This window comes from Thermobia domestica, chromosome 10, assembly GCF_964235325.1.
Source record: "Thermobia domestica chromosome 10, izTheDome1.hap1.1, whole genome shotgun sequence".
NCBI classification, from domain to species: domain Eukaryota; kingdom Metazoa; phylum Arthropoda; class Insecta; order Zygentoma; family Lepismatidae; genus Thermobia; species Thermobia domestica.
The window spans coordinates 165,765,379-165,779,198 of NC_137463.1; the positions used below are offsets into that span (position 1 = coordinate 165,765,379).

The following is a 13,820-nucleotide window of genomic DNA, read 5'->3' on the forward strand; positions in this document are numbered from 1 at the left end:
AAAGCTCATGCGATTATACTCGTAATGACCATATGGTGTACTGAAGGCGGTCTTACTACGGTCTTCAGGTTTAATTCTAATCTGTTGGTACAAACTGGCTAAATCCAAGGTCGTAAAGTATTTCGACTGCCCTAACTGATCTAGTATTTCTGTAATATTCGATAAAGGAAAGCTATCTCCAATAGTAATCTGATTAAGCCTACGAAAATCTAAATATATACGAATCTTAGGTTTGCCTGATGCATCCATCTTTTTCGGCACTATTAATATCGGAAAATTCCAAGGACTCTTGCTTGGGGAAATTATACCTTCATCTAACATCTTGTCGATTTGATTTTGTACTTCTGCCTTATGTACCTCGGGAATACGGTACGGTTTCTGAGTCACGACTGTACCTCGTTTGTCGGGATGAATGGGGATGCTATGTTCAATCACATCAGTATAGGAGAGTTTGTCTCCCTCTAAATAAAATAAATCATGATATTCTTCACAATGCGACAGAATTAACGCTTTCTCTTCTGGATTCAAATGGTCTAATCGCAAGTTCTGCCTAAGTAATTCTAAACGCGATTTTAACCCTTTAGTTTGACTTGCATTGTCAGATTTGCTCAATGCATAAACACTATGAGATTTTGTCACATCAAGAAGTGGTTCAAAATCTAAAGAGATTGGAGGAATTTGTACGTCTACCTCATTTTCAGTCAAATTCAAAATGCTAGTAACACATTTGTTATCGGATGCTTTAACTATAGCGTCTGGCAGGAATACACCGTCTGCCAAAGTACGTTTGGACAAAAATCCTATCCCATTATTTTCAGTCTTAACTTCAATTAGCTTTTCAGTACGTGCTGGGATCTTTACTTTAGTTCCTACATCAATTTTCAATTCAGCTTGTCCGTCATACGAAATTACACAATGATGTTCAAGAAGAAAATCTCTGCCTATTATACCCGCTACATTAGGAGGTAATAAATCACTACGCATTACATGAAAAGTATGAGTCACTCTATTCTTGCCTATTTCTATTCTAAGATCTAATGTACCTAAAGTATGGGCATGAAAATTATTGAATCCATGCACTGGAGTGGAGTCACATCTATGTATCTTTCTCAACATTGACTCACGTAAATGGCTATACTTAATAAGCGATAGATCTGAGCCTGAATCTAATAACATTTCGTAATTCTTATTTAAATCCATCATTCGCACTTTAATTTTACCCCTTTCATCGGTTATACTCTTAGTGGAACATTCGCATAATTGGGCGTAACGTCCAATTGTATCAGACTTAACAGAATTTCGATCAGGTTTCTGAGGTGGGGACACCTTCGTACAATTATTACTCGTTTGTTCAGTGGAACAAAGGAAAATCTTCTTAACAGTATCATTCTGATTTCTATTACTATCAACACGTTTTTCTAATTTAACTTTTGAGGAGTTGTGTTTCGATAAACAACATAAAGACTTATTCTTGCTACAAGATTTTGGCTTGGTGCTGTGATCAGCACGGCATTTCTCTTTCAATTCACAATCATGCGTATCAACGACGGGATGACGACGCGGTGAGACATTATTCGGTTTTGGTCGCGGAGAAAGTTTGCGCAGTGTACGGCGCGGGGGACACACATACACTGGGTGACGCGGCGAAGGACTATGCGCTGGGCGTTGCTGAGTGCGACGCGGAGAATGACTATGCGACCGGCGACGCTGAATGCGACGCGGAGAATGAGTACACGCTGGGCGATGACGCTGAGGACGGCGCGGAGAAGGATCTCGCGCTGGGCGACGCTGAATGCGGCGCGGAGAACGGCTTCGCGTTTTGCGGCAATGAGAACTACGCCGAGAAGGACTGCGCGTTTGGCGGTGATGGGAACAACGCGGAGAACTATTGTTCTTTCGGGTACAAACATGGATACGCTTCTTCGCACAAGTATGGTTACGCTTTTCACGACAATGATATGAGTGTATACAACGTAAAGCACAACAAGAATTGGAATCCTCAATTTTGTCACTATTTTCACTACAATGTTTATCATGCGGTTCTTCATGCGAGTCTACTGAATGATCACAATCTTCTAAACAATGAACCTTTTTCTTAAAATTTCTCCTATCCTTACGGGAATGAGAAGAGTTATGAGAATCTCTAGATTTACTTTCAGAATGCTTTTTCGGGGAAAATTTCCTATTTCCTTTCTTCTCTGACTTATGGTTATGATTTGAAGAATTTGCCCTATCTTCATTCTTAGAATCTAATGGCTTTCGTCTCTGAGACAATATGTGCGATTCTTCAACTAGAGCGAAATCTACTAATTGAGCGAAACTATCATCTTCTGTACTTTTACTACGAATTACTGTTTGAATGCGGGGATCGCTAATTCCCTGGACAAAAGATGCTTTTGTCAAATGATCAATAAGTGAATGAGCACCAGCTCTTTCAGTTTCACGACATATTTTCGAAGCAGCAGCTTTCAGATCAGCTCGAATTGTATCTAACTTGCTAGCCCATGAGCTAATACCCTCATTTTTGCCTTGCCTGGCAGAAAACAATAAACAAGCATAATAATCAATAGATCTATGTGTAGCATAATTCTCTTCTAAAATTGTCTTAACTGCTTCCCAAGTATCTACGTTCAATCTAACTAAAATACGATTTCTAGATTCACCTAAAATTTCAGACTTAATAAACTTCAATAATACAGGCTTATCACGGGGGTTAACTAACCCTTGAGCAATTTCACAACTATCAATAAATTGCCTCAACTTAGAACGATCTCCTGTAAATGGTTCTGCAATAACTTGAATTGCCTGAGAAACTTTAACATATTCTGGCTGTACGTTACTTCCGTCAGCTTCTGATATGATTAAAAATTCAAATTACGTTTCTACGTGGAAACAACAAATTAAATAAATGACTGAACCCCTTAGATTTGCGAAAACTCGAAGGTTTGAGCAATAATGATTTCTGAGAAGAATTTCTCACTTAACCTAACTAAATCTAAATTGACGATAAGTTTATTCACCTGTGAGTTTAATCACGAGGGATTTATTCACCTATTCGGGCTTTAAAATGCCTAATTTCAACACTAAAATGCACTGCACTTATTTAAACACTAATGAACTGAAATCACTAATGTGCGTTTGGCGTCACGATACAGTGAGCAGGATGTTTTGCTGATTGATGGCCAGTCAAACAACAAAAGCGTCCTTTTCCCTTTTTCGCTTCCGCCAAGGAGGATGGAATGAAAGTTAAACAGATGGAAAAAACTTTCAGCACACAATAAATATCACACATGCAAAATGCACATGCACAAACACAGTTCACTTAAATAACTTAAACTGGTATCAAAGTTTACGATGTCACGATTATTCCTGATATTTTAAGGCTGTGCAAAAAGTTCACGATATCCTAGGTTGTTCAAGATATCCCACAAAGCTGACACCAAATTATGTGGAGGGCCGGCGGTATGCGGTTGCGTAGAACGGCACCCACACAAGAGAGTTTTGTAATTTACCAAAATACTTCTAATTAGTCAACCAAAGTTTCTGCAAAACACCACCTATAACTCTAGCGGCAAAGCTATACTGGAAACAGGAACTCAGCTAACAAAACAGTCTGAAGAATCTTAGTATTACACGGTAGCGTTGGCCTGGGCCAAGACTTATCTTCTAATGGAAACAATGGAATCGTTATCCTGATTAAGGTTTGATAACCAAACAATCCTTTGGGATATCTCTTGAAACAAAACTCGACAAATATGTTCCTTGCAGTAAGCCTGCAGTTTATTGGCTCTAAGTAAATTACAAGAACCAGAGCCGGGGCGATAGTGTAAGTACTTTGTATATTTATAAAAGAGTTCAACTTACGTGGCGATGTTCCAATAGATAGTAAAAAAAATAACTCACTAAGTAACTGCACTGTTTAAAAGAGCACAAAGAAAACAAAACTGCACTAGACTGGGAGGGCACGAATCAGTCCTAGTGGGTAGGTAGGTAAGAGGTATACTATTTGATCTACCGGTCTGCGAACAGACATCAAATAGGGTAGGTTACCAGAGGTTAGGAACAGGTTACCGTTTGATCTACCGGTCTGCGAACAGACATCAAACAGGGTAGGTGTAAAGGTTACCGTTTGATCTACCGGTCTGCTAGGCAGACATCAAACAAAGTTGGTTACCAGAAGGAATTAAGGTTACCATTTGATCTACCGGTCTGCGAACAGACATCAAACAAGGAAGGTGTAAGGGTTTACCGTTTGATCTACCGGTCTGCGAACAGACATCAAACAGGGTGTAACTATTTGATTACCCGTGCGTTTAGGCCAGCTAAGCAATAAACTTAGAGTCTGTCAAAACACACATCAAATAGGGGTGCGACAGAACTTTAGCCGTCAACTTCCTAAGCTTGCCAGCAGTTTCTGGAGCGAGTCCGGGCTGAAGCGAAACTTGCGGAAGTAGATTGCCAAGTTCGGAAGGAGGTAACTTTAGCCGTCAGTTTCCTAAGCAGACCAGCAATTATGGGAGAACCCTGGCTGAACCGTCTTGCTTTCAGAAACAGATTGCCAAGTTACCGTGAGGATTAGGTAGGGTAGTACTTTGACCGTCAGTTTCCTAAGCCGACCAGCAATTATGGGAGAACCCTGGCTGAGCCATCGAGCTTTCAGAAACAGATTGCCAAGTACTGGGTAAACCAAGAGAGTGAGGTAGGTAACCAATAGAGTGAGTAGGCAGGCCTCCGTAGAGGCAGAGAGGTTGGAAGGCAGAGGGATGGACAACTAGAGACTTCTTCGTGATAAGTTCCTGAACTGAGACGTACGTAACGAATTGCGTACTCCTCGTAGTCTGCACGTCTCTGAGGGGTTCAGGAGAGGGACGTTGTCCGACGAGTGAGCCCAAAACATGCGTTTCTAAGGGCCTCGGTCTGGGGTGCAACCGGCACCAATTTACGGTCTGTGTGCAAAACAGTAACGTCAGCAAACGTTGCACTAAGACCGTAAGGTCAGAGGTTGAGCATGGGTGGAGATCTAAAAAGTACCTAGGGCGGAGCCCGAGGGGGACCAGTATCCTGAAAAGAAAGATTATTGGCTTTGCACACGATTTCGGGTGCACAAGTGCTCGGAAGGGTTCCACTCTGAGGGGCGGAGATACTAGCTATTGGAACGAGCCATGCCATTAACATCTAGATTGGCTAGAACAAGGTGCCTTGGGCGGAGCCAGGCAAAAGATAAGATTTTGAGTGTGCGCATGCGTGTGCATGTGATGTTTAGTCCTTGAGTTTAGGTGTGTGAGCCCCTTTCTCTGGAAGAATGATGTTACATCGAGATATTACAGAGAATTGTACTAATAGTATCTTAAACTATAAACATATACTAAACATAAAAGATTTCAAGTAATAAACTTGAAAGGTTTTATACATAATGAACTCAAGACCCTTCGACAGTTTATCTTACTTGTTTTCGACCAAAGACATACATATATATTTAATGTTCCGAAGAAAGAAAAAGAATCTTCTTTTTAGAAGCAGAAAATGACATTTAAAAGATATACAAGACTATATGGGTTTTCTTAACAGTATTCTACCACTAATAATAATAATAATAATAATAATAATAATAATAATAATAATAATAATAATAATAGTAATAATAATAATAATAATAATAATAATAATAATAATAATAATAATAATAATCTAACTTGTTAAAAGACTACATAAATATAGAAAAAGAACCAAGCTTCTGTATCGAACCAGAAGGGGAGAATGTTTATCTTAACTGCTGTTGACCTACAGGTCAGAAAGGGGGAACTCGGTGGCGAGACGTGAAGGCAGACAGGATGTCTGGTTTCCAGCTAGGAAAAAAAAGAACACTCAACACGAATTTGTATTTTAAAAGAAGTAAATGAAATACGAATTCTGTTGCAGTTTAAAAAAAAGAAATAATTATTCGCAAAAAATAGTTTGCGAATTTGCGTCCCACTACAATGTGTTTTGTTGTTTTATTGCGTCATAATGCATAGTGTAATGTAAGGTGGAACAGTGATAAAGGATTTTAATACTAATATACCATATGAAATGATGTGGTATCTGAATCGAATAGCAACAGATAATTTGATGATGCTTGTAAGAGTAAATTGGGAAGATATGGACTACAAATTCGCACAAAGAATACTAAAATTCCAAGACTTGAAGGAGAAACGGTGTAAAATATATCAATACTGAAGAGTAAGTCAATCCGAAGTACTATATTGCAAATATTATAACAATTAAGTTTGTTCAGTGAATAAACTCGTTTATGCCAGAGTAGTATTTAGAAATATGCATATAATATCACAATCCAGTGTGATATTATTTTCTTATTGGTAACGACGATATCATTCCGTGTTCTGCAAAATGTCAGATTGCACAAACACATTACTTGTTATAATCTGGCAGCGGCTAACAGGTTTTCTGTTGCACTCTATAATATTACCACATTTAATACACAGTTTGCCATAATTTAGGTATGTATTAAAATGTTTGTTTATCACTCTATAATATTACAACTTGTATTGTATTTTGTTTAGGGGACAAGACGGCTCAGTGTTAAAGCGTTTACAAATTGATTTGATTTTTATTTTAGCGTCCCTTTCAGCAGCGAGACTATATGAGACTTTGGTATGTGGGGTCCCAGGTTCGATCCCCGGCTAAGTGAGTTTGTGGCGGACAACATCATGTCTGTGTGTTTTCTCGGGGTATTTCCTTTTCTTCTAGCATTGTCATTTCACCGATTGTCCCATCATCATTCAGTTGTCTAAATCATTCACCTCTCTTAGCCCAAAGACGTTAAACTGAAATATTTCGTTTAAAAGTGAGTTCTTCTCGTATAATTTTCTTTTAAAAAAACTGTTCGATCAATTTTGTTCATATTTCGTAAATAAATAGTTCATCAACAGCCCTAGAATATGGCATAAATATTCACAATGAAGTCCACAATGGGTAGTTTCCTGTTGGGTGAGTTTTCTAAAGGATCTATTACAAATTTGTTCATGTACGTGTTTCACAAATACATTTTTCATTTATAACTCTATGACATGACTGAATTTAAGAAACGAGAACAAGGAATATTTACTATAGTAATATATACATTTAAGTTGTTTTCTTTCAATTAGCCAGCTATTATATGTACTGCACACGTGCATTATTTCATTCGTCCATTTCAAATATAGTTTCATCTTTCCTCTTATCTCACAAGGATTGCTTTCTCATTGTTAATAAAAGCAATACTCGTTATATTTTGGACAAAAACCTGGCCTATATTTGCTCTGTGCTGTAATATTACATAATATGCTTTAGAAATATTTGAATCGTCGTTTACATCTAGCAATTAAAATTTAAAGAGTTGGTGGGAATGTTGATTACTAAACGTGAAATTGATGCTATGTACCATCAACTAACATAACATTTACTAGAATCTTTGCCCTCTTGCGAAAATGACAATTATTCCATAACTAAGTAAGACCTTAAGAAGAACACAGTTGCATTGTCGTTATTTTGTTGTAATAAATAAATAAGTAAATAAAATATATTTAGAATGTAGAAGCCAGAAGCTTGTTTGGTTAAAGAAAATACGATAACATTTCACGACTCTTTGGGTTTGTATGTATGAAGAACGGCCTTCATATCGATCGATGAGGAACTAAAAGATTGGCATTGTTGTTATGAGAGAGAGAAAAAAAGGGTAGAGAAAAATTATCCCGTGTACATAAACGTGAGTGAGTGATGATCATGTAGGTTAAAGGTTGTCGTAGATTTTAATTTGATATGGTTGTCATGAGCATGTTCTTCTTCCTGCATGGAAATGTTAAAATGCAGCAGAATTAGATGTTGCCAACTGGTTCCTTTAAAACTTTAGCTTCCATTTTACTAATGATGATAATAAAGTATTCTTTAAAAAGTATTTTTTTTTAAACAAAATATTTATATATCTATGTTTACAATATGACCAACTGACCATTTTATTTTACCTCCTTCTACTGAGCAAGATACAACAAAAAGTAGTATTTATGTAATATAATCTTCTGATCTAGATGATGTGATTTGTATAAAAAACATTAACAATGAACACTGAGAAGGAAAGGATTTGAAAAGGAGTATGTCAAAGTTTACATTTGCAGTGATATCCCAATGTTTGTTTGGCTGAACGAAGTGAGTTTGTGGATAAACTTAATTACCATTTAGGAGGCGATCAAATGAGATTATGTTGCGAATATCCATGAGTCTTTTACACGGCTTATCATTTCCTGCCTTTTCCGTACTCTTCCGTTTTCCATAATCATTTGCATTCATTGTTCGCCTTTGTTAGTCTACAGCGCGTACTTGAGACGTTCAACTAAACATTACATTTCATTCCAAATCACTATTTCAGGCTATAGGGTTCAGACTTTCATTTCGCGATTATGAAATAAGAAACGAAAGTTAGATGTTCACTTACTACACCCCACCCCATTGCAGTAATAATAATAATAACAATAACAATAACAATAATAATAATAATAATAATAATAATAATAATAATAATAATAATAATAATAATAATAATAATAATAATAATAATAAGTGTTTGTGATGATTTCCGGTCACACGAGTTTGTAGAGGACAACATCTTGTCCGCGAATTTTCTCGAGGTTCCCTCATTTCCTCTCAGTTTCCAATTACTACATATTAATTAATTTTCATTAATCATTCGTCTACTTTGAAACTAAGCGCTTCCTTGTGGCTATGTGCATAGCGTACGCACTTTTGGTGATGGAGACCCAAGTTCGGTTGCCGGCGAAAGCTCATAGGTTTCGAATTTCATGTTAAGCTGCTGGTCCACATTTCATTCGAGACGCTAAACTCAAATCCAATCCAATTCTTTAGCATATAGGGGATGAACGTACAGAAATGTCATTTGATTCTTTAGAGAATTTTTAGATTTTTAAGAACTAAAACATCTCGTTAGGGCAAAATTAAATTTAAACATAATGTTCAGCTTATTATCTGTCTCACTTTAAGAAAAAGGGCACGTTAAAAGAAAGCTTCAGACAAAAGTATGTTGTATTGCAACTCTTTCAATAATAGGTACGGTTAAGCTAAATTGCATGTTACCAGTTATGTCATTCGGTACACCACGAAGCTATCCATATAATCGACAGAATAATAAATGAAGCTGCCGAGACATCGTTGAGCTCTGAGAAAGATATGCATGTCTTTTGTGATTATAAGGATGAACAGTGAGTACGAAGCATCTCCCTATCGTGTTAGACATTTCATTCTTCATTCGACAATGGTTCTGAAAACCATTTTTCATTATAATTAATTGATGAATATTTCAGAGCAGTCATTTCAATTTTAGAACCTTTGTACATATTACTTACTGAATGCTTACTCTATTAGTATTAACGCATAGAGCAAACGAATCAAAGATTAATACATTTGTAGTGAGAGATCTGTGGTTAGTGCTCGTAGTTTCTAGCTAGATTTATCTTTAAACAAATCTTCGCTCACACAAATACACACGTACCACTCCCCCCACACATGAATTTTCTAAAACAAGGGCGGGATTTTCCGAACAGGTGTACTACAATGATAATAACTTTAAAAGAAAAGCTTAATCACAAATCCTGTCGATCTTAAATGTTACTGTATTTTATGTAGGAAACATTTTGTGGATCTTTTTTTCACATTTGCCGAAAATCTTGTAAAAAGAAAGCGAGACAAGAGCATTCAATGGTTTAGAGTGTATGCAGAAAGGGCTACAGAAATGTCTTGTTCTGTTGGAACGATCTCTAATTCTCCAGAACTGAGTCTCTATCTATAAGGTGCATGAAATTACAAATGTTAGTATACGAAAAAGAAATAGAATCTTGGTTCAACAACTGAAAAAATATCTCCAGTTATAAAAGAGAAGACGTTCAAAATTTCTTGCCGTATTAAACAACTTTCGCACAGCCTCGGGGCTGGAAAGGTGCGCTTAACTTCATAGACATACATCGAATCAATATATATTAAGGTAGAACACAACGGCTGAAAATAAACTCACAACAACAAAGATGTGAATACGGACGAAACATCGCTGTCTAAACATTATCACTCAAACCTTCGCGGAACTAAATCTCGCATAGCCGAAACCTCGTGGTTCAAAATCTTGCCGTACCAAACCCTCACAGTTTGAAATCTCGCCTGTCTAAAATTTTACCTCTACTGTCGTTTATTAAGGACAGGATGTTCAACATAACCACTATATATCCAGAAAGCTTGCTCTCACGTCAATCTAATGTATCTCGCGTCGTCATTCGGTACTTGTGAGAATGGGTTTCAGATATGTTAGATTCGCTCACGTGAGTTTAAACACCTGGGGATGAAATACAAGTAAGTGCAATAATATTCACACAAAGTTTATTATGAGTTCGTGGCAATACATGAAACAGGGAAATGGTCTAATAACTATTAACAGACTACGATGATTCCGTTAGGGAAAAAATAAAGTTACTATTTGAATATTCCGAGAAAATCTGGATTCTTTCGTCTTTGTTTTGCCTCGTGTATCAGCATAAGATAATAGAAAATTATATAGATATAATTCGTCACTCAAAATTTGGACGATTACTTTTGCAAAACTACTGATATATTAATCTACGTACGTAAGTAACCTGTTATATTTCTTTTTTCTTTTTAATATTTCTGATCATGTTCTTTTCATAATCCCTTTCTTTATAATAATTATTATTTATCTGGCGTAGATTGTAAGTTCCTTTCCGTTATTAGTTTAAATGTGATTATATCTGTACCTGAGAACATGAAGTGCGTAAGTCGCAAATCTTTGTTTTTCAGAAAACAGCAAAAACACTTACTGAAACACTTAATATATATTGGACATACTGTATTATATACTTGGTTAATTACGTCATCAACCCGTATAGAACAAAACAAAACCAACCATTCGTTGCAGACCTCCGAAAGATATACAGAACTGGTTTTAACTTATTGGTTCTAAAATTGGACTTACGCACTTCATGCTCCCAGGTATAGATATGTTGAATATAACTATATACATGTAGCAATATATTGAACATTCTGCACTGAAGAAATCATTTCCTCGTTTTGTCCTACATATTTTTCTTATTGAAGATTTTAATTCTGAAGGTTTTGTACGCAATCAATTATTTATCTTATAACACAGTGTAACTTATAGGGTAGTAAAGAAGAAGCGCTCAAATTTTGCACGGTGAAAATATAGCTAAGGCGAATTGTTTGACACACCTTGTAATACCACTAGGTAACTGTTGTAAATCCAATACAAAGTTCATTTAAAAAATAACATTACGTCAGATTTCATATTTACATGTAAAACGAAATCTTATAGTACCACAGCATTATTTAGTGTTACAACCTAAGGGCACTACAGCACCACAAACATTCATATTCTCGAGGCATATACAACAGTGTTAAGACTGATAGGACGACGCATTTCTATAGTACCTTAGTATCGAATAATATTATTCGATATGTTTTATTATCGTGTTTTAAATACATAGGAATAAAGTTACAAAGGACTGAGAATCTTGCCCTTAAAAAGACTTCATTTCGAAAACTGACACATTCAATTACGTGGGTAGTTATCGAAGTGATTCATATCCAATAGATGTAAGAATCACAATGCAGTTTTTATAGCAATTCGCTATCTCAAACCGCTCAGAGATATCAAAAACAAGGATTACAATATAGTTTAAAATGACCCATTTGTAGGAAATTTTGTAACCACGTTGCTCTCCTTTGTTCATATACTACAATACTACGATAGTTTCTGACATTAGTAATTCCAACAAATTCTCGAAATTATATCATGTTAAGCAAAGTTACAAATTTTGCCAATGTATATTATGTATCCGAAACTCCTTGTGGTATCAATTTGCCGTAAACGTCATATGAACTTTAGGTGCATTCAAATCAATGAACATGACTGGAAGTGGTAGGCTACTTGTCTAAGCAGTTTTAAAAAATAAAATATTTACTAAAAGTTAATGTTCAATGCCTTGTAAATTTGTTTCTATTTACTCTAGATAAGTACACTCATGTCTAAAATGATTGTCGCATATCTATAACTGTCTTGTTGTAAGAATATAATTTGATAATGATTTTGCAGGATACTTTTAATACTCATGCTATGTATATAATCGGGAAATGTATATTTGTGGTAAATTTCATAGGAAAAGAATTATAAATACAAAAATTAGAATGAGTGAGACAAAATGTTGCTAAATGGACAAGAAAGGGTTTTTTCGTTATATTTGTTCATATTTGCTGCTCTTTTGACATGAAATTTACCACATACATATCTTTACCGATTATACATATATTAACATTATGATAAATACCTGGCAAAATCCATATCAAATTATATTCCTGCAACAACATATTTATAGATATGCGACAATCATTTTGTACATAACTGTACATTCTATCATGACCACAGTATTCGACAATGAGGTTAGGGGCCGCGGTGGGTCAGTGGTAGAGCGTTTACCTCTGGTGCTTGAGGTTCCTGGTTCGATCCCACCTCGCGCCTAGTGACCTTTGTGGTGGACAAACACCGTGTGCGTGGGTTTCCTCGGGGTTCTCCCGTTTCCTCCCACTTTCTTCATTCCATCATTTCATTCATTCATAATCACCATCCCCTTTAGTCTAACTGGCATAACATGGGACGTAAAACAAAGATTTCATTTTCGACAATCAGGTACTTCAGATATGTGTTGCCCTGTCCGTCATGTTTGCATTATTACTCTTGTAGAGGTCTCTTCAAGTTTGGATATTTGTGATATAGTAGAATACTGTAGCGAAAAATGGTATTGTATAAATTTGTTTAACATGTAGATTTAAAATTTTTAAAAAAGTTATAATTTGTTGTAGTATTATTTAGAACACACAACTTCGATTTGGATTGGCAACATTGTTAATCTGCGGTGCACGTCAAACAATTTCCCCCCTTTTGATACGTGTATCGTACAAAATTTTTTCACCGCTTTTAAATGTTTTTCCTTTAACTTACAAATGTTCAACTGTATTCTGAAATCTTGCAACCTTAATTTAAGTCAATTTTCGACGTCATTCAAAGATGAAATTTTACATCACGACAGAACTCGGTTGACAATACAATATTCCATTATTACTTTTATAAACTTGTGTACATTTACTCTGTCAATTAAATTATTAACTTTCGTACTTTGTGGCCAACACAGTACATTTTTTTGTAATTATTCTAATCGTTTCTTTAAACTTGTAAGAAAATATTTTATTGCTCAACATGTTTAGCTAAAGTGATGGTTCAAATTGAACGTTAATGTGTCTCATATAATTTGCTATTTTAAGTTGGTGGGTACAGTGTACATACCTCCCATTGCTAGGAGATGTGACTGACATTTATAGTATCACTGCTAGATAGCAGTATAATAAATAGCTGTATCACACGTTTTCTGAATTTGGTAGTTAATATTAACCCATGTACTGTTCATTTTGAAAGTTTCACCTTAGTGTGTCTCATAAATTTTGTATTTTAAGTTGGTGGGCACAAAGTACCCCTCGTTAGTAGGAGATGTGACTGATATTTAGAAGTGTCACTTCTAGATGGCAGCATAATAAATAGTTGTAAGTCATCTTGTGTACTCTTCACTTCAGTCCCTGTAGATTTTTGTGAAAGTTTCTAATTTATTTCTTTTGCGAGATATATTTAATCTTAATAGGTGGGCACAAAATGAGCCCCCTTGGTAGTACGCGTTACAAAAAATACCTAGGTAGTACGAGGGTTA

The 13,820-nt window shown here is 35.9% G+C and overlaps 1 protein-coding gene across 1 annotated transcript in view; it reads left to right on the top strand.

The window, feature by feature from the left end:
- Positions 1-13,820, top strand: part of LOC145662107 (uncharacterized) — a 121,914-nt gene that overhangs the window by 48,344 nt on the left and 59,750 nt on the right. The window lies entirely within an intron of this gene.